This window comes from Etheostoma spectabile, unplaced genomic scaffold (assembly GCF_008692095.1).
Source record: "Etheostoma spectabile isolate EspeVRDwgs_2016 unplaced genomic scaffold, UIUC_Espe_1.0 scaffold00002194, whole genome shotgun sequence".
NCBI classification, from domain to species: domain Eukaryota; kingdom Metazoa; phylum Chordata; class Actinopteri; order Perciformes; family Percidae; genus Etheostoma; species Etheostoma spectabile.
In genome coordinates this window covers 21,559-47,602 of record NW_022602866.1, presented here as the reverse complement: position 1 = coordinate 47,602, position 26,044 = coordinate 21,559, and the positions used below count along the sequence as shown (strand labels likewise).

Sequence of the window (26,044 nt, the reverse complement as noted above, 5' to 3'; positions counted from 1 at the left end):
TGGACTCACTGGTTCCCGCTCCTGCACAACTGAAATGAGATTTGTTAAAACATACACTTCTTATTCTCAACGTGAAAAAGTTTTTAAAAACATCTGGATAAAAGCATGTTATAGGCGAGGAATGACTCCTGGCTAGAGCTTCAGAAGGCAGGACATGACAGCTTACACATCTGTCACATAGTCAGTTTGTAGTCTTAAATACCAAGTCTCTTGCTGTTCCTTGACCAGTTGGTAGGGATGAGCCGAGTACTCGGCTGAAACGAGTATCCGGTACGGATAAAGCACTTTTGCCGAGTACAAGTATTATCCGAGTAATATGAGTCAATATCCGTACTCGGATTGAATACAACTCCTCAACTGGCCGCGCAGCGTTCTGTGATAATCACAGCGCCCCCCCCGCCTACAAACCCGCTCGGATCAATCACACACACACAGAACATGGAGAACATCTGTCTCTCTCTCTCTCTCTCTCTCTCTCTCTCTCTCTCTCTCTGCTCCGTCAGGCAGTCGGGTCTGCGGATCTGTTCCGTTAACGTTTAGGGTTTCTTCAGCTTCAGGTTTGTTTTTAACTTCGGGTTGTAGTCCTTACATAGTAACCAGTAGATTTCTGGTGAACGTGGGTTTCAGACATGCTGCTTGGTTTAAATGCGACTCCTGTTGCGTCTCTGCCATCGGAGATTTGTTTTTTTTTACTGTCAGCTGCCCCCCCCCGCCCGCCACTTATCTGTCTTTCTCTCTCTCTCTCTCTGTTTTTCTCTCTCTTACTCACACACACACACACACACACACACACACACACACACACCTGTTGTGGAAATAAAAAAAATAAAAAAGAACCAAAAACAAAAAAAATCACACTGATCATAAAAAAATTAAAAGTTAAAAAAAGAAAGTTATACTGAGTATGAAAACTCTTGTTCAGTACATTTTACTTCATAATTGCAACCGCATGTGTTGTATTAATTGTTGCAAAACGTTCTGTATATAGTTTGTTTGTTACCATGACAACACCATTGATCTGAAGCTCGAAGCTGTCATGTAAATAGTTTTCAAATCAGCAATAAATATAACAATTTTTGATCAACTTATATCAATTGCATGCTTAAATAACATACCGGTTAAAGCCCCGCCCATTTCAAGAGAACCCGACCCACTTCCGGGTTAAATCTGACCCCTTCCGGTTTAGGCCCCGCCCAGTCCGAGTACGGATCCGGATACAGATAATTCATGTGGTAAACAGATACAGATACAGATAATGCTGTACTCGCTCATCCCTAATGAACACCGTTCTAGGTAACTGCTTCTGTCAGGCTCCACGTCATCTATTCTTCAAGGAAATGGTGTGGAGTCATAACAAACCCAGTTGTCTCCCATCAAGGAGAAGACACACAGATGACAGATACAGAAGTCATATACTCTAAGAGGCATTGGAGATCTTATTATGAATAATTAATATGAAACTCATTGGTTAAATGTAATTTTCCCATTACACCTCTCAGATCTGGCAGGTTCATAATTATTTGGCTGCTGGCTTTTCCTCCTCTTCCTCATCCCAGTCAGTCGCCGTAGTTCTAGTGCCAGGCTGAGACTTCGCTCCCCAGTGTGACGTCATCGCCGAATTGACTTAATAAACCAGCGAATACTAAAAATTACCAAAAACTAACTTTTAACATTATTTGGAGACATTTAAAAAAATGATATATATACATATCTTGAGTGCTTTTTGTACCCAATAATCAACAGTGGTGGTTAACCTGCAACATTCTGAGACCAATTAATACAAAGAAAGGACTGGAGCATTTATTGGAGAGAATAAGTAACACTGAAGTATTCAGTCTGAAAATCTAATTCTCTACATACCTAAAGAGTGAGTCATGGAGCACGTAACTCTCTGTGAATGAGATGCAGAATTCCCCCCCCCAGTCTAACCAAGACTATACTTTCAGGGATCATTTCTAGAGTTTCTGACTTGAGGAATGTGTTTCTAAAGTGTTTGGTCTCGCTAACCACGATGATGATGAGTCATGATATTTCTTTCTGAGCATGAAGCTGACAGAGGGTAATGATTCACTTCATATGCTCTCTGTCATTGATGATTGTTCTTTGCTTCTTTATGGTGCATTGAGGAAGGGAATATGATCAGAGTGGTAGTAGCAGATATATGGAAAACTAAAATGAATGAAGGTGATAAAACATGGTAAGCTTTCTAATTAACTAAAGTTATAGTCAGTCTTGAAGTATGTTTAGTCCATGGTGAACTAGGTTACTTGAAAGGGTTACTGTCTCGCTGATCTGGCGGGGGTGTGGCTGTCTCCCGTCGGCGATCCATTTCCTTCACCTGCTCGCTGTCTCCTCTGCACGCCGCTCCGCAGATGGCTCCTGTGCGCGTCCTGTTCGAGGGCCCGCACGTGACTGCGCGCGCCCGATCGACCAGGTGGATTGAATCAGGCAATCAGACGTGTTACAAATACGCGCATCAGTCATTTGACTGGTGTGCATTGGACTAAGACGGCAGAAGCAGACACTGTGAGGATATGGGATTTCGGTTGTGACGGGCTATCGGTAAGCTTACATGGACTCTTATTTGGTTGTTTATGTTTGGTGTTTGATAGATTAGGGTATTGTTGTGGGTGAAAAGGTTATCACTGTGTCAAATCTAAGTACCTTTTTGTATAGGTAAAGGAAAAAGGAACTAGGTTTACTACTGTACATTTGTTAGTTAAGACATGCTCTGTTTGTTAGTTAATACTGCACCCGATATTGGTGTATTCTTCTTCTTTATAGAGCTGTGTAGATTGAATTATTACTTTATGTTATCACTATTATTACTTCAACTTCTGATATGCAACTACTTATGTACTTATATGCAACTACTTATGTACTCATAGGTTAAACACTTTATCCACATTGGTTAAAATACCTATTTAATTGTTTTCATTTCTTTTGTGTATAAAGGTTTTTTACCTTCTGCTATACCGGCCTGGTACCTGATGAACTGGTCAGAATTAAAATATACCTTGAGTAAAATCCAAAGTCTGGTCCTTCAAGTGTGGACACCTCACAGCCTAAAGAAACGCTTGACAGTTACATCTACTTTCTTGACTTTGTCATGCCTTATGTCCTGTATAAAAATGTAAACTGAGTTAAGCCATAACTCCTCTTTATTTCTACCTTTGCTTTTCCTACTTTGACATGTCAAAAATGTGCATTGTTTGAAAGCCCATCTCTACACATCCATGTTCCACTCCCACAGGTGTTTCCACTTAACTAATCAGACTGTATGGCCTTTACAAGCTCAGCTTGATTGACATGTATTAAAGGGTTGGAACGGTACACTGAAGTCCCGGTGGACGGGATGGCGTGTTGTAACGAGGTTTGAGTACATACAGCAAATACTTGAAGCCTGGTTACTCTACGAGTGGATACGGGGCGTTGAAGGTGACGTGGAAATCCTGATTGATTCAGTGATTTTTTTTTTGGCCCTATTTGTATTTGGATCTAAAGGCTTGTTAACCACTGTAGGGAGGAGACGTTGGACAGTTTTTTTTGTCTCGTTCCAGTGATTGGCATGTCTGGGTGATGGCGTTGGATATGCGTTAGCATGTTGGATGTATTTCCACTCACGTACCAACTACGCCGACCCACAGTCCTCGTTTTATCCACCACTTTCTCACCTGTACTACTGGAACTGACTGGGAAACCAAAGTTTCCCCGTGGGTCGCCACCACTCGCCGTAGGAGAGGCTGCTCTTCCTTAGTGCTGCTGGATCTGACTCATATGAAGGGAAATATGGGGCAAAAGGTGAGAGCTTGCAGAACAAAAAAATCTGAACTTATATGTTTAAACTTGCACTTGTAAAAATAAAATTTGCACTTGCAAAAATAATCACACACGTGTGATCTTAATTTGATGTCACACAATGAAAAAACACACGAGAGCTTGTAAAAAAAAATCTAAATTTGTAATTTGCACTTGTAGAAAATATTCACACACCAGTATTCTGAACGTGAAGTCACAGAAAAAATATTCACAAATGTGTAGATTGATCATTTCTAGTTATTGCCAATCTTGAAGTATTTGTCTTGTCCATGGTGGACAATGTTACTTGAAAAAGGTTAGGCTTACCTCATTAACCTCCACCAGGGAAATTGACGACAATCCCATCATCCTCCACCTCTGCCTCTACCACAGAGGACGTTTCAGCTGGATTTAGGAGTTCCTCAAAGTGCTCCTTACACCGCTCTATTACCTCCTCAGTTGAGGTCAACCACATCCCATCCTTACTGTACACAGCTTGGATGATTCCTCGCTTCCCTCTCCTGAGGTGGCGAACAGCTTTCCAGAAGCACCTTGGTGCTGACCGAAAGTCCTTCTCCATATCTTCTCTGAACGTCTCCCTTCTAATATAAATATATCAAAAACAAAATAATAAAACAATAGGCAAACAATAAAATATCAGAGGCTCAGTCTCTGTGGCGCAATAGGTCAGCGCAGTTGGCTGTTAACCAAAAGGATGGTGGTTCAAGTCCACCCAGGGACGGTTGTTGCTTAATTTCTTCTATTATTTATATCTTCTTCTAGTATTTGCGTTAATCAAAAAAGAAAGTTTATGTGTATATGTATTAATATAATAGAATGTTGATGTGTTTGTCCATTAATCTAAAACGAAGTTGATGTCATAATGAACGATGATGATATAATGAAAATGAAAGTTGATGTGTATATGCATAAATCAAAAAGAAAGTTGATGTGTATATGTATTAATGAAAATGAAAGTTGATGTGTATACGCAAAAAGTTTGTGTATATGCATTAATCTAAAACAAATGTTGATGTGTATATGCATTAATATAAAAGAAAGTTGATGTCATAATGAATTGTGATGATGACATAATGAATAGTGATGATCACATAATGAATGGTGATGATGAATCAAAAAGAAAGTTGATGTGTATATACATTTTTTTTAAAGAAAGTTGATGTGTATATGCATAAATCTAAAAGAAAATTGATGTGTTTATGCATAATTCAAAAAGAAAGTTAATGTGTATATTAATGAAAATGACAGTTGATGTGTATATTCATTAATCTAAAAGAAAGTTGATGTGTATAAGCATTAATAAAAAAGAAATTAGATGTGTATATGCATTTATTAAAAAGAAAGTTGATGTCATAATGAATAGTGATGATGACATAATGAATGGTGAAGATAAATCAAAAAGAGAGATGATTTGTATATGCATTAATCTAAAAGAAAGTTGATGTGTATATGCATTAATATAAAAGAAAGTTGTTGAGTATATGCATAAATCAAAAACAAAGTTTATATGTATGTTTATTAATGAAAACAAAAGTTGATGTGTATATGCATTAATCAAAAAAAGTTGATGTGTATATGCATTTATTATAAAGAAAGTTGATGTGTGTATGCATAAAACTAACAGAAAGTTGATGTCATAATGAATTGTGATGATCAGATAATGAATAGTAATGATGACATAATGAATGTGCATATGCATAAATCAAAAAGAAAGTTGATGTGTAAATACATTATTGAAAAAGAAAGTTGATGTGTATATGCAGAAATCTAAAAAAAACCTTGACGCGTGTATGCAGAAATCTAAAAGAAAGTTGATGTGTATATGCATTAATGAAAAATAAAGTTGATGTTTATGTGCATTAATGAAAAAGAAAGTTGATGCGTATATGCGTTAATCTAAAAGAAAGTTGATGTGTATATGCGTTAATCTAAAAGAAAGTTTATGTGTATGTGCATTAATCAAAACAAAAGCTGATGTGTACATGCATTAATCAAAAAAAAAGTTGATGTGTATATGCATTTATTATAAAGAAAGTTGATGTGTATATGCATTAATCAAAAAGAAAGTTGATGTGTATATGCATTAATCTAAAAGAAAGTTGATGTGTATATATATTAATATAATAGAAAGTTGATGTGTATGTGCATTAATCTAAAACGAAGTTGATGTCATAATGAACTGTGACGATGACATAATGAACGGTGATGATATAATGAAAAGAAAGTTGATTTGTATATGCATGAATCAAAAAGAAAGTTGATGTGTATATGTATTAATGAAAATGAAAGTTGATGTGTATATGCATAAATCAAAAAAAAAGTTGATGTGTATATATGCATTCATCTAAAAGAAAGTTGATGTTTATGTGCATTAATGAAAAAGAAAGTGTATGCGTACATGCATTACTCAAAACAAAAGTTGATGTGTATATGCATTAATATAAAAGAAAGTTGATGTCATAAGGAATTGTGATGATGACATAATGAATGGTGATGATATAATGAAAAAGAAAGTTAATGCGTATATGCGTTAATCTAAAAGAAAGTTGATGTGTATATTTATTAATGAAAATGACAGTTGATGTGTATATTCATTAATCTAAAAGAAAGTATGTGTATAAGCATTAATAAAAAATAAATTAATTGTGTATATGCATTAATCTATAAAAAAAGGTGAAGTCATAATGAATAGTGATGATGACATAATGAATGGTGATGATAAATCAAAAAGAAAGTTGATGTGTACATGCATAAATCTAAAAGAAAGTTGATGTGTATATGCATAAATCAAAAAGAAAGTTGATGTGTATATGCATTAATTTCAAAGAAAGTTGATGTGTATATGCATTAATCCAAAAGAAAGTTGATGTCATAATAAATTGTGATGATGAAATAATGAATAGTGATGATGACATAATGAATGGTGATGATAAATCAAAAAGAAAGTTGATGTGTGAATGCATTAATATCAAAGAAAGTTGATGTGTTTATGCATTAATCGAAAAGAAAGTTGATATGTACATGGATTTATTAAAAAGAAAGTTGATGTGAACATGCGTTAATCTAAAAGAAAGTTGATGTGTATATGCATTAATCAAAAAGAAAGTTGATGTGTATATGCATAAATCAAAGGGAAAGTTGATGTTTATATGCATAAATCTAAAAGAAAGTTCATATCTGCATTAATATCAATGAAAAATGATGTATGAATGTCATAATGAATAGTGATGATGACATAATGAATGTGTACATGCATTAATCAAAAAGAAAGTTGATGTGTACATGCATTAATGAAAAAGAAAGTTGATGTGTATATGCATTGATATAAAAGAAAGTTGATATGTATATGCAGAAACCGAGAGCTACAGAGGTTAGAACCCAGAATTTCTATTTCCGTCCAAGTAAATCATCTGAAAAATTAAAAAAAGCACTACTGTAAGCATATTACATGGGCTATATACTACAATAGTACCCTAGCCACATGTCTCAACTTAGAACAGAAAATATCCAGAAAAAAATGACTTATAAAATGGATTTTACATGAATGTATTTCTACAGATATGTCTGTGCATTTGTCTTATTTCTTATTTCTAAAAAAGTGCTAAATACAAAACTTCTGAAATACAAAAACACATCCACATCACTCACACATATACCTAAAAGAAGTACATACATAGATTTATAGGAATAAGTAATCATAATTTGATGAAATGGTGAAATGCCATAAGAAGGTCTTAGTTTTGCTTTGAAAGGGCTGGAGCCATCACAGGGATAGTTTTTTCTGGCCATGTTTGATATCAATCAACTCGTCTTCTTATTGGCTACACAGGAATGCCAGTTTTATGACCTCTTTCTCTAACTGGTGGGATATGCTGTCAGTTTTTCCCACGTGGGCCCAATGGGGACTGAGAGATTTCATTGGCTTAGCTTGGGAGTATCTTGAGAAATACTGAAGCTATTGGCTGGGACCAAAGTTCAGTGGAATCTGCAGAAGCCACAGAGTCTGGCGGTGTGCGGCGTGAGGTTGTAGCGCGCAGAGGGAAAAAGATACACACAATCAAAACCGAGAATTGATGCACTATCTAGATTTCTCTACGTCGAAACTTGGCCAGAAACTACAAGATTGTGAGGGGACCAGATAATTATGGATTACAAGGCTTGGATATTCTAATAGCTTGGAGTGTTGGCGATGTAGGAAAACAAAGTCTTTGGCGATCTTTCACCGCTGTGATTAAAGACACAAGGAGACAGGTAGGAAAGCACACTCGATTTAGACTCAAATCTTTCTGTCTTTCTTTACTTCAGAACATGATTATAACCGTTGTGAGTCACCTTATTGCTTTGTGTGTGGGCTGGATAGATTTATGAGACTTTAAGCTTTCAAATGATGTATGGCATGAGCGTGTTTATGACTGTTTAATGCTTACAATTTATGAAGGAAGTCAGCACTTCCAAAAAATGGCGAGGATACGTCCCGGTGCCGGGAGCTATACTCCCAACATGTTAAGTCCACACAGAAAGCATAAGATGACTTACAGCGGTTATAATCCTGTTATAAAATAAAGAAACGCAGAAAGAAAAATATTTGGATCAAAAGCATCATGGGATCAAAAGCATCAAAGGATCAAAAGCATCATGGGATCAAAAGCATCAAAGGATCAAAAGCATCATAGGATCTAAAGCATTATAGGATCAAAAGCATCATACGATCAAAAGCATCAAAGGATCAAAAGCATCATAGGATCTAAAGCATTATAGGATCAAAAGCGTCATACGATCAAAAGCGTCAAAGGATCAAAAGCATCATAGGATCTAAAGCATCAAAGGCTCAAAAGCATCATGGGATTAAAAGCATCATTGGATCAAAAGCTTCAAAGGATCTAAAGAATCAAAGGATCAAAAGCATCATAGGATCAAAAGCATCATAGGATCAAAAGTATCAAAGGATCAAAAGCATCAAAGGATCAAAAGCATCAAAGGATCAAAAGCATCATAGGATCAAAAACATCATAGGATCAAAAGCATCAAAAAAATCAAAAGCATCATAGGATTAAAAGCATCATAGGATCAAACGAATCAATGGATCAAAAGCATCAAAGGATCAAATGCATCATAGGATCCAAAGCATCATAGGATCCAAAAACATCATAGGATCAAAAGCTTCAAAAAATCAAAAGCATCATAGGATTAAAAGCATATTGGGATCAAAAGCATTAAAGGCATCATAGGATCAAAAGCATCAAAAGAACAAAAGCACCATAGGATCAAAAGCATCATAGGAATAACCTGTTCAGATGTGCAGCACATCATTAGAAAGCTCAAAGTCTCATGATTCCATTAAGCCCACACACAAAGCATAAGATGACTTACAGCGGTTATAATCCTGTTATGAAATAAAGAAACACAGAAAGAAAAATATTGGGATCAAAAGCATCTTAGGATCAAAAGCATCATAGGATCAAAATCGTCATAGGATCTAAAGCATTATAGGATCAAAAGCATCATAGGGTCAAAAGCATCATAAAATCAAAAGCATCATAGGATCAAAAGCATCATAGGATCAAAAGCATTAAAGGATCAAAAGCATCACAGGATCAAACGTATCAAAGGATCAAAAGCATCAAAGGATCAAATGCATCATAGGATCAAAAGCATAATAGGATCAAAAACATCATAGGATCAAAAGCATCAAAAAATCAAAAGCATCATAGGATTAAAAGCATAAAAGGATCAAAAGCATCAAAGGATCAAATGCATCAAAGGATCAAATGCATCAAAGGATCAAATGCATCATAGGATCAAAAGCATCATAGGATCAAAAACATCATAGGATCAAAAGCATCAAAAAATCAAAAGCATCATAGGATTAAAAGCATCAAAGGATCAAAAGCATCAAAGGATCAAATATATCATAGGATGAAAAGGATCATAGGATCAAAACATCAAAAATCAAAAAATCAAAAGCATCAAAGGATTAAAAGCATCATAGGATTAAAAGCCTCAAAGGATCAAAAGAATAACACTAGCGATCGGGACCAAAAACTCAATATGAAGATGTTTACTGAGATAATAAATCAAGTGAGAAGTGGGTAATTTTTCCATAGACGTCTATAGAAACCAACCTCCTTTTGCATCCACGCGTGTTGCCCTCTGCAGGATTTCAGATAGAATGCAGGTTTAAATTACTTTCGCAGTTGCAGCACTTTGCCGAACCGGATGCTCTGTCCATTAATCTATATACAGTCTATGGTTGGAACAAAGTGCAACTTTGAAATAAGCCTTTGAGATACAAGAACAATTCAATTGGCATTAACAAAATAAGATCTAATCAACTCACTTTTCCTTTTAAGCACAGTACATTCACATTAAGTACTTGCTTCTCCTAGTGTTGAAGCTAAATCCTGCTCCATTCTCAGGGTTCAGTCAATTAGTAGTCAAAATCTCAGATGTTGATGAAAGATATCCTGAGACAAATACAGAGTCAAGCTAACAGCTCTCCCCCAAATTTGTCTGGCTCTTTGGCTCTTGGACCCCTAGTCTTATCCACAAAGGGTGGGGTCCCCATGTCACAGTGATGTGATGTGTTTGTGTGCTTATTTGTTATCTTTCAGTTGGAATGTGACTGAAAGTTTATGACCCTCAGTTTAGGAATTGCAGAGCAAAAGAACAGTGGACGTAAAAGTGGGACTGCAACCAGGGACAGGATGTGTTTCTAACATAATCAATTCTGCTTCTGACACGTTTGTAGAGCTGGGTTATAACAAAATGTACCAGAACATCTTATATTATATAATGGGAAAATCCCATTTAACCAATGATTTTCATATTAATTATTCATAATAAGATCTCCAATGCCTCTCAGAGTATATGACTTCTGTATTTGTCATCTGTGTGTTTCTCCTTTATGGGAGACAACTGGGCTTGTTATGACTCCACACCATTTCCTTGAAGAATAGATGACGTGGACCCTGACAGAAACAGTATTCTAAAGTGGTCACTCTGTAACTCTGTTCATTGTGAAAGCTGTTCTTGTCATCAAATTGTTTTCTCGAGAAAACAATTAAACCTTTTCACATAATACCAAAACCTGTAATTCAGTTTTTAGACTGTCTTTATTCTGTTTCAACAGAGTCTCACTTCAAATCAAATTCCTCCTTCGCTGTTAAAGAAACTTCCACAACAAACTTGGCGTTGTCGGCAGGATTTCAAGGAGGGATCAGATCGGGACTCCACCGGTGACTGATGAGGGCATGCATCCAAGGATCTGATGATCACCTGCCTCTAAACCTTGCCAAACATCTTTGAGAGAGAGAGGGTCAGAAACCACTGAGGGCTCGCTGACTCCACTCTGAAATCCAAATGACAAGGAAGCAATTTCAAACAGCGGGGGTAAGTTAAAGTTCCAATTCTGTTGGATAAATGATTTTAATTGGACATTGAGACAGTTTGTGAGACAAATATTGACTGTGATTTAACTGAGGGATTTAGTGAAAGTTATCTTTTGTTTTGTAAAACTTTGGGTTGTGTACAAAACAGGAGAAAAGAGAAGCTAGTTTTTTTTCTCCAATTCTTCTGGTCTCAATTGACACTATTTCACATCTTTTGTCTGTATTCTGTCAGGGCTTTACTCTATCTCCCCCACCTCTTCTTGTTTTTTCTTGTTATGTCTCGCCAATAAGTAATATACCATGTCTCAGAAAAACGGTAGCTGTCGGAAGTGGGATTTGAACCCACGCCTCCAGTGGAGGCTGCGACCTGAACGCAGCGCCTTGGACCGCTCGGCCATCCTGACTGATCCAACAGATTTTCAGTAGGACCTGTTTAAAAAATTATAATATAGTAAATTAAACATGTCATGATATAGTAGGTTCTCAGTCATCCATGTCATAGTTAACTAGGGAAGTTTTCTCAACTGTCTATGTCCAAATCCTATGGTGGGAATCAAGATCCACCACTGTCCACCTGAATCCAGAAATGTCCCTGCCAGATGGAAATAGACTGACAATTGGGTCAACATTGTGCAATTATCTTCAAAATGTCCAACTGTGTCCACAGATATACCTGCCAGATGGGAAATATACTGATAACTGTCTTCATGGTCTAAACGTGTAAAATATTGCTGTACAATGCCCACATTGAGTCCAGATGTGTCCGTTTTGGTTCCTGATCCATGTTATTACCCCAAAAGTTCACAACTAGGCCAAGGGCAACTGGACTTGGTAAAAGATTCTCCGCAAAAGTTTTGTCTCTCATCCAAGAGACTTCTTTAGTTGTTTTTTTTACACAGAAAGGGGTTGGACACACTGCCCACTACCCCACCCATATCTGACAATGGAGAGCTGTGGGTTGTTCCAAAGCTAATAGACCATTCATCAAGCAATTCTGATGCTCTATACTGGCCCATTCAGGATGAACACTGTATACTCAGACTGCAGCAACACAAGTTCAAATTTCAATGATAGCTTATTTTTATGGTGATTATGAGACTGAATACAAAGTTTGTATCCCCCATGCAACTCAAAGTCTATCACTTCCAGTCAATACTGTCAAATTTGGAGGTCCTTCAAGTTACATTAACAACCAGGTGACTCCTCAACATGCCCCCACCAACATAAGCTTACTTTAAACTAGATGTGGAAAGTTGAAAGGTTGAATGTTTTCACCTGTGCTGTGGCTTAAAACCAGGTTCCACCAAGATTTGAACTCAGATCACTGGATTCAGAGTCCAGAGTGCTAACCATTACACCATGGAACCTTCAATAGAGTTTGCTAGGCAGTTTCTTTCATTATATCCACATGTGTGATATTAAAGGCACACAACAATCACAACAATTAAAATATCACACCCCAATATATTCTCGGTTTTGAGTCCTCGCCCCTACTATTTACGACATGGCCGGACGTAATCCGGCTAAGAAGCAGGACTTTTCAGAGGTGGAGATTGAAACCCTGACATCTCAGTTTAATTTGCAGTAAAGTATACACCTACATGTAAAGTGTACCCATATTTAAATAAACACACGGTAGCAAATTTTATGCAGTGTTTTTTAATTTTACTCGTGTTTTTTTCGTGAGTCAGTGTAAATATTAGTGCAAATCAGTATTACACTGTTTTTTAGGTTGTTGTGGCCGAGTGGTTAAGGCGATGGACTTGAAATCCATTGGGGTCTCTCTTCGCAGGTTCAAATCCTGCCAACAAGGAGAGGCGCTCTTTAATTGTGGTCATACATCTCATTATAACAAATGGCAGATGTACCTTCATGGACAATACTATAATATCAAATAGTTACTGGAAGCCACTGATGCATCTCTGAGCATTTATTTTCATTCTCAATGCCCAGATGTGTTGCAGTTGATATGGCTTTGGTTCCCAGCCAGTAACTTTCTTTGAGTGACGTTACTTACTTTATCTGTCAAGAAGTAACCAGAAAGGTTACTCTCCCAACCAGGTTTGATAAAACATTAGATCTCTGTTATATCGCACAAATAAGGGAACATAACAATCAATCAAGCTGCCTCCATGAGGATCCACAGACATAGACATGTTCCACCACCCGCAATTAAGCCTGTCTCCTCAGCTTCTAGACGCCGCTGCATCACCTCGCATCTGCGTTTGTGACAGTTTCTCACAGTTAGCAAAGCTCACATAAAGCAAATGCTTCTGGCTTAAAGATCGAGCTCCCTGGAGTGATCCAACTCTGGGATTTATCCTTCTGCAGAAGACCACAGAGGCAGCTTCTCCAATTTCTGAGTAACAGGAAAATAGCCTGATAAGCATACATGTGCAGCACAACCTCAAAAGGCCATAAAGCAAATGCTTGTAGCTTAAAGATCAAGCTGGCGCTCATAAAACTTCAGCCAGGCGCAGTCTCTGTGGAGCAATAGGTCAGCGCAGTCGGTTGTTAACTGAAAGGATAGAAGTTCAAGTCCAACAAGGGACGTTTGTTGCTTAAATAACCTGGAGAGAGCCATCTCTAGGATGTATGAGCCCTAAGTGGCCTTACCTAAATAAGAAGGTACAGTTTTGCAAGCCATATGCATATTAATCTTTGCAGTCATTGGTATGCAGGTCACTTGATGTAATACAAGCAAATACATAATGTCATACCCAACAGTTTTGTGATACGTGGCGTGCAACTGTATGTCAATGATCAAGCTTGTTGCTGTGACCAAGAAATCACCAGCAAAATGACTGATACATCATCAGTTCAGAAATGTTCTGCCAAATATTTAAAATGCTTGTGGCTTAAAGATCGAGGTCCCGCTCATAAAATATCAGCCAGGCGCAGTCTCTGTGGCGCAATAGGTCAGCGCAGTCGGCTGTTAACCGAAAGGACGGTTGTTCAAGTCCACCCAGGGATGTTTGTTGCTTAAATAACCCGGAGCCAACTCTAGGATTTATCCTTCTGCAGAAGACCATAGAGCAGCCCACAGATAACCAAAGTGGCCTTATGTCTATCAGAAGGTACAGTTATGCAAACCATGTAAATATAATGTATTTATATAGCGCTTGTACAAACCATGTACATATTAATCTTTACAGTTATCAGAGATTGGAAGTAACAAACTATAAATACTTTGTTAACGAAGTAACGAAGTACAAACACTTCATTACTGTACTCAAGTAGATTTTTCAGACATTTTTACTTTAGTTTACCATTTATTTTTTTGCCGACTTTTGACTTTTACTCCTTACATTTTAACACGAATATCAGTATTTTCTACTCCTTACATTTTACAAAATTGGCTCGTTACTTTAGTTTTGTACTAAAGCTCGTCTATCAGGTGTGATTGTGAATAGCGGAGAACTGTAAGTCATATAACTGATGTTGTCAGTTCATTTGAGCCTGTTGTTGTATTGGTCTGTAGTTCTGGCAAATGTTTTTAAAAGTTAGCTTCTTTGTGTTTTTCACCTGTTACCTAGGTTACACCTGTTACCTAGGTTACACCTGGCTGTTTATACGATATAATGGCGATTGTTGAACGTCCTTGCTCATTAAGATAATGTAATTAATAGTGGGTTTATTGTTATTATCTACTAGCATATATTATTCCTATGCATTGTGTATGGTAGCCTTTACAATGTTATTTATTTCTTTTATTACCACACACACAGCCATAGCAGAGCTACCCCGCCCCCCCCCCCATGTTTATCCTGATGCTAGATAAAGCATCAACAGAGAGAAGTCGTCTCTGTCTGTGTTTTAACAGACACACCTGGGCCAAGTTGGAAACCAGAATCAGCTTTAAATCCAGTCCTAATCTAGTCCTCACTAAATTTCAAATAATTTCACGGGAGTTAGTTATTATTTTTTTGTCGTCAATACCAAATTGAATCTAATTAGATGGGAATATACACAGACTTCTCACAAAATCCCAGCTAAATTCATATCTTGCTACTTAGACAGAATCTTATTAACCTGGAGTCCCAGTCTCTGTCAATATAAATAGGCTATATGTTTATATATGTTTTAGGCCTATTGGCAGACGGCCATTTAAAATGTAGGCAATGGCATATAAAGAATAAAGAATAAAGAGTCTTTTCTCCATGTCCACTGAAGATTCTCAGCAGCTCTCTAGTAACATCTGTCTGGTCCAAGTAGCTTTGTCATTAATAAGGCTACTTTTACTTTTATACTTTAAGTAAATTGCTAAGTCTGTACTTTGATACTTTTACTTGAGTAAAGAAGTTAAATCAGTACTTCAACTTTTACCAGATTATTTTTTAACACAATTTTCTGTACTTCTACTTGAATACGGGCAGTGAGTACTTTTGCCATCTCTGCTAAAAAGAGGAATTTAAAAAATCATTGTTTTGGAAATTGATCTTAATGCCTTAAGTTAATAAAAAGGAAAAATCCAACTTTTAAGGACATCGACTGTGTTGTCCAGTGATGGTGGTATAGTTATAGAGCATAGGTGCCTTCCAAGCAGTTGACCCACTAGCCGTTGCAGTAAATTTTGTTGTGTGGTTACTTTCTTTTATTTGTCAAGAAGTAACCAGAAAGGTTACTTGCACAACCCAATTTGACAAAATATCTCTGTTATGGTACAAAAAAGGGAGCATATCAATCAATCAAGCTGCCTCCATGAGGATCCACAGACACAGGAAGTGCACTACGATTTGCACTTTGTCAGTGTCTGGTAACTTCTAATAACCAATCGAAAAGTTTATGAACATTTGTTCCAATAGGTTTGGCACTAAATTGCAGGTAGTTGTGGCCGAGCGGTTAAGGCGATGGACTAGAAATCCCATGAGGTCTCCCCGTGCAGGTTTGAATCCTGCCGACAACGAGAGGTGTTCCTCAAGAGTGGTAGCAAAGACAGTGTTATCTCAGAAGTAGTGGAAGCAGCCCATCTCCACCAATGCATTTCTTATCATTTATTTTCAGTCTGTGTTACAAAATTTGCAGTGAACATTGTATTGTCCAGCAGAAAGGCAACAGGTGTGTTACTTTTCAACTATGATTTATACTTATACCATAGCAGTACAATCATTTTGCCCAGGTTTGATTTCCAGCCACCGCAGTTGCATTTACAGGTTTTGAAGTCATAAACAACATTAACATTACATGTTTTACCACGGTTTCTTCTTTTAATTAGTGATATTTCAATTTCCTTGCGGGAGTTATCCCAAAAGGATTAATAAAGATAAGTCTAAGTCTATCTCAGAAAAAAGTAAAAAAAATCTGAAAATCTTCAGGGGATGTAGCTCAGTGGTAGAGCTCATGCTTTCCATGTATGAGGACCTGGCATCTCCAGCAGGTATTATGGTAGAGTCTTTAAAAGAGCTGCAGAAGATATCACCTCCTGTGGTAATCTGACTGGTAGGGTTATAGAACGTAGTGGTAGACTAAGACCTCCTGTGACACAAACTAAGCGGTATGGTCTCTCTTTTATACCTCAGACTATCAGACAGCACAACAAGCACTTTAAATGTACATGTTTTACAGTCTCTATTTTACTGTATTTATGTACTTGTACCGTTGTGTAGCATATTTATTGTATTATGCAATGAGCATTGCAGAGATTTCACTTCAGACACAGATGCATTGTTAAACATCAACAAACAGGAAATAGACTTAATTTGAAACAAAGCACAGTAATTAGCAGAGGATGGTTTCGATCCATCGACCTCTGGGTTATGGGCCCAGCACGCTTCCGCTGCGCCACTCTGCTCCGCTTTTCTGACCTTCAGGTTCGGGAACCTGTGGCAACAAAGGTTCCAACAGCTTACGGGTTGTAAAGTTAAACATTTGGTAGACCTTGCAACTATCTTTTATGTGAGCTTCCTGATTACTCACACAGTGATTATTATCATAATTATCATTTTAGTTTGGACACCCAGTGAGGCTTACCGCGATGGTTTGGAATGGGTCCACTAGGGTTTTCTGCTGCTCTCGAGCAGACGGCTGTACTCACTCTGGTTTCTCTTCATAACGCACAAGTCTTTCGCCTTTTACTAAAGACTTCCTTGGAGGGGGACGCCGATGAGTTGAAACTATTTTTGGTGGGATTTGCTTTTTGGCCGAGCTTTTTGTACTTGTGAAAAACAAATATGCTGTCCTTAACTAGACTCAGATTCTTAACAGCAGCTAAATAATAGAAGCAAGACCCTTGCCAATTTTCATGGGCCGTGGACAGCGACTGAGACGACAGGACTCCCCATGACTGAAAAATGGCTAGAATCTCTTTTCTGGGTGGGATATTTTATTTTTTATTTATTTAACCTTTATTTATCCAGGTAAACTGTTTGAGAACCAATTCTCATTTACAAACATGACCTGGCCAAGAGGCTACAGAAATAGATATGAACATACTGTACAACTTTACATAGTCAAACACATGACACATAGAACAAGCAACCGAATTAAAAGGAAATAAACATACTGTACAACTTTACATAGTCAAACGCATGACACATAAAACAAGCAACTGAATAAAAAAAAGACAGTCAACGAAGAAAGAAAGAGAATAAGAGCTTAAATATGTGTGTATAAATATGGTTCATGATTGTCAGCAGGAACAAGAGTCAACAATGTAATTTTGGAGGTTTTGCTTAAAGGTGGAGATTGGGATCAGAGATGTAAGTTTCAGGGTATTTTGTAGTGTATTCCAGTCATGTACTGCTGCAAAGCGGAAGGCATTACGTCCAAAGGTAGTAGAGGTAAGAGGGGTACTAAATTTAATCAAATTACTCAATCTTGTGTGATAGGTGTTATGAACGGCATGAAGAAGAGATAACAAATAGGGAGGTGTCTTGCCCAGGATCGTCTTGTATATAAAGAGAAACCAGTGATGTAGCCGCCGGGTATAAAGGGAGGGCCATCCCACCAGGTTGTACAGATCACAATGATGAGTGTGAAAGGGTGCATTAGTAGCAAAACGAATGGCTGAATGGTAGATTGTGTCAAGTTTTTTTAGGGCTGTGTTTGGTGCCATTTTGTAAATAATATCACCATAGTCCAAAATTGGCAGTACTGTCATCTTAACAAGGGTGCATTTGGTAGCATGAGTAAAGGAAGCTTTATTACGGAAAAGAAAGGCTAGTCTAGCTTTGACTTTTGCTTGAAGGTTATTGATGTGTGTATTGAACGACAGAGATGAATCCAACCAAATACCTAGATATTTATATTTATTGACGTACTCCAAAGCCATACCGTTCATACAGGTGATTGTAGGTGGAGTCTCGGTAATCGGTTTTCGGCTAAAAAGGATACATTTTGTCTTACTGGTATTAATACGGAGTTGGAGTTTATCATACTATACTTGTCAATTGATCTACGAGTTTATGTGAATGTTTTTGTTTCCCTCCAGGGGATCATGTATTAGCTCCCTTCGATAGCTCAGTTGGTAGAGTGTAGGACTGTAGAGGCATAAAGTTGAAATCCTTCGGTTGCTGGTTCAAATCTGGCTCGAAGTAGCACTCTTTCCCTTCGGGGATCTATAAATTATTTCTGATTCTGATGTAGAGATGGACAGACGACCCAAAAGCATAATACTTCTTGCCGACACATAACAAGAATCAAAAAGAAGAAGTGGGGGAGGTAGAGTTAAAGGATTTTTTTTCAGGACACCCAAATTTTGTCGCTCAACATGGCAGGCATTCTATGCATCCAGGGCCAAATGTTTTACCATTTCATCCACTACGGGCCCCTAAGGAAACGTGTGGCTGTGAACTCTTGTTACCCATAGCAACGACAAGTAACAACGAGTGGAAGTACTTCTCTCTTTTCGTCTAAACGCCATTATACGGCCCAGTTTAATCTCTGTAAATTTTGTAGAAATCCTGCAAACAGCTACGATGAGTGTTTATCTGTGTGGATTTTAAAATCTATCTGTCAACCCCGTCTTGCTCGTATTAGATGGAATGATGTCAATTTGCGCTTTTTATCTGTTATACATAACAACCTGGATGCAACAAAGAACCCTTTTCTCCTGTTTTGTACACAACCCAAAACAAAATATAACTTTTACCGAATCCCTCAGTTAAATCACAGTCAGTAACTTTACATGTGTTGACAATAAAGATACTTGCAATTGCATTTCTCGTGCACATTCATGTCCTCTTAAATACAAAGAACTGCTAAGTTCTTTATTCCCAATATCATGTCTCAGACATTAGTTCCAGATGAAAATACTAGTTGCCAGAAGTGGGATTTGACCACTCCTCCAGTGGAAACTGGGACCTGAACACAGCGCCTTGGACCGCTCGGCCATCCTGACTGATCCAGCAGCTTTTCAGTAGGACCCGTTTAAAAATTATAATATAGTAAATTAAACATGTCATGATATAGTAGGTTCTCAGTCACCAGGGTGGCAATGTGCTTGACAATGGAAATACATTACATGGGATGTGAAGGCAATGTGCAATACAGGCTAAATCCTATGGTGGGAATCAAGATCCACCAATGTTTCTGTCCACCTAAATCGAGAAATGTCCCTGCCAGAGGGGAAATAGACTGACAATTGGGTCAACATTGTGCAATTATCTTCAAAATTAGGATATATGGTCTAAACGTTTAAAAATATTGCCGTACATCGCCCACATTGAGTCCAGATGTGTCCGTTTTGGTTCCTGATCCATGCAATTACCCCAAACGTTTACAACTAGGCCGAGGGCAACTGGACTTTGTAAAAGGTCTTCCGCAGATGTTTTGTCTCACATCCAAGAGACTTCTTTAGTTGTTTTTTTACACAAAAAATATTTGATTTTAGAGACATATATTATGTCTATATATAGGGTTATAGGTTGCATACAGTTCTCATTTAATACAGGACCATTTAATCTTTCATTTAAAGAACTTGCGACAGACCTTCATTGGCTAGATACCAATTCCCATACCGGGAGTTGAACCCGGGCCACCTGGGTGAAAACCAGGAATCCTAACCACTAGACCATATGGGACTGACTACATATTAATAACAGGGATTTCATGAATCAAGTCATAGTCTGGCTGGAAACAGGCCTTCTCTTGAACGTGAATGAAGAAGCTTCTTAAGTAAGTTTTATCTTGAAGCTTTTGAGTGTTCTTTAGGTTTTTATCTGCTTTAACTATTACCGGACAGCGGGGGCATGGAGCAGAGCAGAGAGGCCGTTAGGGAGGAATCCTCCTCCGTGTTCAGCTCCATTTTGAACTGGCAGTAAAAAACTTAACGTTGGAACTTTATGAGGAATAGAAATGTTGACGGGTTGATTTCTGTTAATAACAAACACAACTATAGTCAATATAAAAAGAAAATGTATATATGAAAAGCCGTCTTGGTTCATCTTTCCACTGTTCTTACAATCACCGATCTTGTCTGGTTGGAAACTAAAAGATCTAAACTAAAAGGATGTTCCTCTTTAACTGAAAGGTCTATCTCTGTAGGGATCCATCCCATAATGTTGTCACACACTTAGAATAATGATCTGAGTCTGTCAGCAGCAACAACACAACCTTTAGTGGACACTGACTTTACCTTTAAATTAGGAGTTTAAACAGAGACACAACAGGACGAATAAATCCATCAAATCAAGTCCCCAATAATCAGCATGTGGCCTTGTTTTATTTCAGGTAGTCAGCATGGAGCTGTTCCACATTCCCAGACATTTAAAACGAGTCAATCATTGGCGTTATTCTACGAGTCAGATGAATAAATCAGCTGTTTGCTATTTGAGCTGCTCTGTTTCCTGCTGCTCCGTCATTCTTTAGTGTCCTCTGGAAACAGGTTGCTGTCCTTTATGATTCCTTTGGATGACATCATCAGTGTCTTTGCTTTAGTCTGAAGAAACTCCAACAGATTTAAAACCACATGCAGTCACAGAAAATACAAACAGGGAATAGAAAATGTCAGACAAAGAATATGAAATGAAAAGTCCCCAAAGTAGGAAAATATTATGTTAATCTACCAAAAAACAATAACTGGAGAGCATCCAATTAAACATGGCCGACTTCCAGTATGTCGGTAATGAAGAGAGGAACGTTTGGACATATTAAAGATTCATTTTATTTTTATTTAACCTTTATTTAACCAGGAACAATCCCATAGAGCTACAGTAACTCTTCTTCCAGGGAGTCCTGCCAAGACAGGTGGCAATAAGTTTCATAAAAACATAAAAGACAGGACAATGGTTCCATACTACACCACAAATCTCTATAGATACTACAACACAAACAAGACATTACACTTAATTTAATAAACCCGCGAACACTAAAAATGACCCAAAACTAACTTTTAACAATATTTGGAAGATGATATACAAATCTTGAGTGTTTTTTGTACCCAATAATCAACAGTGGTGGTTAACCTGCAACATGGGCTTTAAAGATCTAAATAGATTTTCTCACCTCAGAGTCATCTGGAGCACGTAACGATTAGCTTCTGTCCCTCTGAACCCTGAGTGACGATCACTCTGCAGTGAATGAGATGCAGTTTCCCCCCACCCCAGTCTAACCAAGACTATACTTACAGGGATCATTTCTAGAGTTTCTGACTTGAGGAATGTGTTTCTAAAGTGTTTGGTCTCGCTGACCACGATGATGAGTCATGATATTCCTTTCCGAGCGTGAAGCTGACAGAGAGTAACGATTCACTTCATATGCTCTCTGTCATTGATGATTGTTCTTTGCTTCTTCATGGAGTATTGAAGAAGGGAATATGTTCAGAGTGGTAGTAGCATATATGTGAAAAACTTGCATGTATGAAGGTATTATAACATGCAAAATTATAGTCAGTCTTGAAGTATGTTTTGTCCATGGTGGACAAGGTTACTTTAACGGGTTAAAACCTACTTTCTTGACTTTGTAATGCTTTATGGCCAGTGTAGAAATGTAAACTGAGTTAAGACATAATTTCTCTTGATTTCTACCTTGCATTTCCTACTTTGACATGTCAAAAAGGTGCGCTGTTTGAAAGCCCATCTCTACACATCAACGTTCCACTTCCACAGCTGTTTCCACTTGACTAATCAGACTGTGTGGCTTTTACGAGCTCAGCTTGATTGACATGTATTAAAGGGGTGGAACGGTACACTGAAGTCCCGGTGGACGGGATGGCATGTTGGAACGAGGTTTGAGTACATACAGCAAATACTTGAAGCCAGGTTACTCTACAAGTGGATACGGGGCGTTGAAGGTGATGTGGAAATCCTGATTGATTCAGTGATTTTTTGGCCCTATTTGTATTTGGATCTAAAGGCTGGTTATCCACTGTAGGGAGGAGACGTTGGACAGTTTTTTTGTCTCGTTCCAGTGATTGGCATGTCTGGGTGATGGCGTTGGATATGTGTTAGCATGTTGGACGTATTTCCACTCACGTATCAACAACGCCGGCCCACAGTCCTCGTTTTATCCACCACTTTCTCACCTGTACTACTGGAACTGACTGGGAAACCAAAGTTTCCCCGTGGGTCGCCACCACTCGCCGTAGGAGAGGCTGCTCTTCCTTAGTGCTGCTGGCTCGGACTCATGTGAAGGGAAATATGGGGCCAAAGGTGAGAGCGAGCAGAACAAAAAAATCTGAACTTATATGTTTAAATTTGCACTTGTAAAAATAAAATTTGCATTTGCAAAAATATTCACACAGGTGTGATTTTAATTTGATGTCACACAATGAGAAAGAACACGAGAGCTTGTAAAAAAAGAAATCTGATTTTTTTTAATTTGCACTTGTAGAAAATATTCACACACTTGTATTCTGAATGTGAAGTTACAGAAAAAATATTCACAAATGTGTAGATTGATATTTCCATGAACAGAATGACAGCTGCAAGTGTGCAGTGCAACATTTACTCATGTACTTTTTTTTTTTCATTCTGGTTCATTTTCCCTCACAACCACAACTCAGTGATGACAACCTCTCAAAGTAATTAGTACCTGTGGACTGAGTCTGTGGCGCTCTGAACCAACAGGACGGGGGGGAAATCAGGGTTCTATCTCCAGATGAGAGACATCTCTGTCTGTCTTATTCATGTAGCATGGAAGCTAACGTTAGCTAACTAGCCAACGGCCGGGCCAACTCACAATCGGACTGAAAATTGTTCTTGAAAAAATGCTATTAAACAGTAAAAAAAACTAAAAATAACACAGTAATATATTTCTTGTCCTGCCTATGCACCACCTGTCTGTACTTTGTATATCACATTGCTCTTTTTTGATTGGACACAAACTGCATTTCCTTGTCTTTGTACTTGTACTCTGCACAATGACAATAAAGTTGAATCTAATCTAATAATAAAAAAAAAAAGATGGATGTCTTTGCACAAGAGCAGTACACACAAGTATGCGCCGTTTGGGACGTCATTTTCTCTAACTCCAGTAACTGTGTGTGCTCAGCAACTTCCTATTATTTAACCCTCTGAGACCTAAGGTCATTTTCATAGCTCATTGTCCGTCTGCTTCTATTTTCTATAAAAGCTTGTAAAACATCAACCCGGGTTTCTACAGTCAAGATATCAACATCATTCTTTTCAGAACAAACTGGGCTATTAGAATATGTGTGCTGCACTGAGGTAACTTGAATGTTAACGGTTGTAGGACCTTAAAGGGAATATGAATCTTCCAGATATGTATTGATATCACACACAGAGCAGTACGAGCTGAGCCAGTCTCCTCTAAAACACTTCTCATATGTCCTGGGAGTCACACTGGGAAGAAATAAACATTAGAACTTATACAACTATGCATTTATTTTTAGCTTAATTTACCCAACAGAACAGCTTCGGAGTCATTGGAATGAGTTGAATCGTGGTCGTCTCGCTCCCCCCTAGCGCCTGTGAGCTGAAACCCCCTTGCAACTTTCAGTCAGCGAGTCTGTTGGACAGGGGCATCCTCCAGATGTTCCCAATTTACCTGTACTACCCGTTAGGGCTTACCAGGTCTGTCCAGAGTCCTCCCCCACACCCTGACCTAACTCACCACCAGATGGTGATCAGTTGACCGCTCCGCCCCTCTCTTCACCTGAGTGTCCAAAACATACGGCCTCAGATCACAACAATTATAAAAATCAATCATTGCTCTAGGGTGCTCTGGTACCACCTTCACTTATGAGCACCCTGTGTTTGAACATGGTGTTTGTTATGGACAATCCATGACTAGCACAGAAGTCTAACAACAGACAACCACTCTGGTTCAGATCAGGGAGGCCGTTCCTCCCAATCACGCCTCTCCAAGTATCTCCATCAATGCCCACGTGTGCGTTGAAGTCCCCCAGCAGAACTATGGAGTTCTGGAGCCCCATACAGGACTCCATTTAAGGTCTCCAAGAAGGCCAAATACCCCAAACTCTTGTTTGGTGCATATGCACAAACGTGGAAAAAATAATGTTCCTTAATAAAAATCGATGAGTGGTCCCTGTCCCACATACCCCCCGGCCATAGTTACACAAGCACATCCTCTGTTTCCCCAAGCACTCTTTACCTAATACCCAATAATACATTACACAATCTTTATTTTAAAAAGAATGCTATCCCATTGTTAGTACACGTGAGTGTCACTAGTCTAAAGCCTCCTGTCCACTGTCTTGTCAGGATCATTTGGATGCAGCCTTGGCCCTTCACCAGGCGAGGTCCCTGTTACTGAAGCTTCTAGTAATGAACCCATTTTCAAACCAATTCCTTTAAGTGGTTCAGTGCTTCACCAAAGCTTCATTTGCCCTTCACTATCAGCACCTAGTTTCTTGACTTTGTAATGCCTTATGTCTACTGTAAAAATCTAAATTGAGTTGAGCTATAATTCATTTTTATTTATACCTTTGCTTTTCCTACTGTGACATTTCAAAATGTCAAAAGGTGCATTGTTTGAAAGCCCATCTCTACACATCCATGTTCCACTCCCACAGGTGGTTCAAACGTGCTAGTTGTCCCTTAAATTCACAGTTTATTTTTGTAATTTATTGGTGTTTTTCTGTATGTAAAAAAAAAAAACAGAAAAATTCTGTAAAGTTAACATGAAAATGTATGTAAAAGTACAGATCTGCTTTAGAGTGTATCAAGTCCTGACCATTCCCTGACCGGGAATCGAACCCGGGCCGCGGCAGTGAGAGCGCCGAATCCTAGCCACTAGACCATCAGGGAGTCATATATTCCAAATTTATCTTTGTAGATGTGAGTTTCCTTTTCACTTACTGGAATAACTCATTGTTTTAGGCAAGGAATGGCTCCTGGCTAGAGCTTCAGAAGGAAGGACATGACAGATTACACATCTGTCACATAGTCAGTTTGTAGTCTTAAATACCAAGTCTCTTGCTGTTCCTTGACTAGTTGGCCCCCCCTGCTTTGCATCGCTCCAGGTATGTAGAAAAAAAATCTGTTATGCACCTTTGCATTGCACTAAAATGTTAAAATTTGGACCTGAATCTAAATAACATTACTTACTTAACATTCACAGACATTGTTTTTTTGGAAAAAAATGTTGGTTAGGGGTTTAGTTACTGTTTGAAAAATGAAAAGAATTGTTATTGAAATGGAGGCAGATTAAGTGTTTATGATCAATGATGTCAACAGGATACATCCGCTGTCGGGGGTCTGATTTAAAGGGAATGGAACTCTTTAAAAGTGTTGGGGTTCTAGCGTTAAACTAATGAGGAAGAATTTGACAAATCTAAATCAACCAAAAACAAGTCTACACCTGTATCTGTCAAGTCCTGACCGGGAACTGAACCCGGGCCGCGGCAGTGAGAGCTCCAAATCCTAGCCACTAGACCATCAGGGAGTCCCGTCCGTCAAATTTTATTTTTGTAGATG

General features: G+C 38.2%; 7 non-coding genes across 7 annotated transcripts; 5 read left to right on the top strand and 2 right to left on the bottom strand.

The window, feature by feature from the left end:
• The first annotated feature begins 1,930 nt into the window (after nucleotides 1-1,930).
• On the top strand, nucleotides 1,931-2,149 carry LOC116675728 (small nucleolar RNA U3). The gene has a single exon (XR_004328522.1). It is a non-coding gene; the product is annotated as a small nucleolar RNA U3 (small nucleolar RNA).
• A 2,317-nt stretch (nucleotides 2,150-4,466) lies between these two features.
• Nucleotides 4,467-4,540, top strand: trnan-guu (transfer RNA asparagine (anticodon GUU)). The gene has a single exon. It is a non-coding gene; the product is annotated as a tRNA-Asn (tRNA).
• An 8,398-nt stretch (nucleotides 4,541-12,938) lies between these two features.
• Nucleotides 12,939-13,020, top strand: trnas-uga (transfer RNA serine (anticodon UGA)). The gene has a single exon. It is a non-coding gene; the product is annotated as a tRNA-Ser (tRNA).
• Nucleotides 13,021-17,237: 4,217 nt separating this feature from the next.
• LOC116675724 (U5 spliceosomal RNA) lies at nucleotides 17,238-17,353 on the top strand. Its single transcript, XR_004328519.1, has one exon. It is a non-coding gene; the product is annotated as a U5 spliceosomal RNA (small nuclear RNA).
• Nucleotides 17,354-20,155: 2,802 nt separating this feature from the next.
• trnae-uuc (transfer RNA glutamic acid (anticodon UUC)) lies at nucleotides 20,156-20,227 on the bottom strand. Its single transcript has one exon. It is a non-coding gene; the product is annotated as a tRNA-Glu (tRNA).
• Nucleotides 20,228-21,758: 1,531 nt separating this feature from the next.
• LOC116675729 (small nucleolar RNA U3) lies at nucleotides 21,759-21,974 on the top strand. The gene has a single exon (XR_004328523.1). It is a non-coding gene; the product is annotated as a small nucleolar RNA U3 (small nucleolar RNA).
• A 3,329-nt stretch (nucleotides 21,975-25,303) lies between these two features.
• trnae-cuc (transfer RNA glutamic acid (anticodon CUC)) lies at nucleotides 25,304-25,375 on the bottom strand. The gene has a single exon. It is a non-coding gene; the product is annotated as a tRNA-Glu (tRNA).
• Nucleotides 25,376-26,044: the final 669 nt, after the last annotated feature.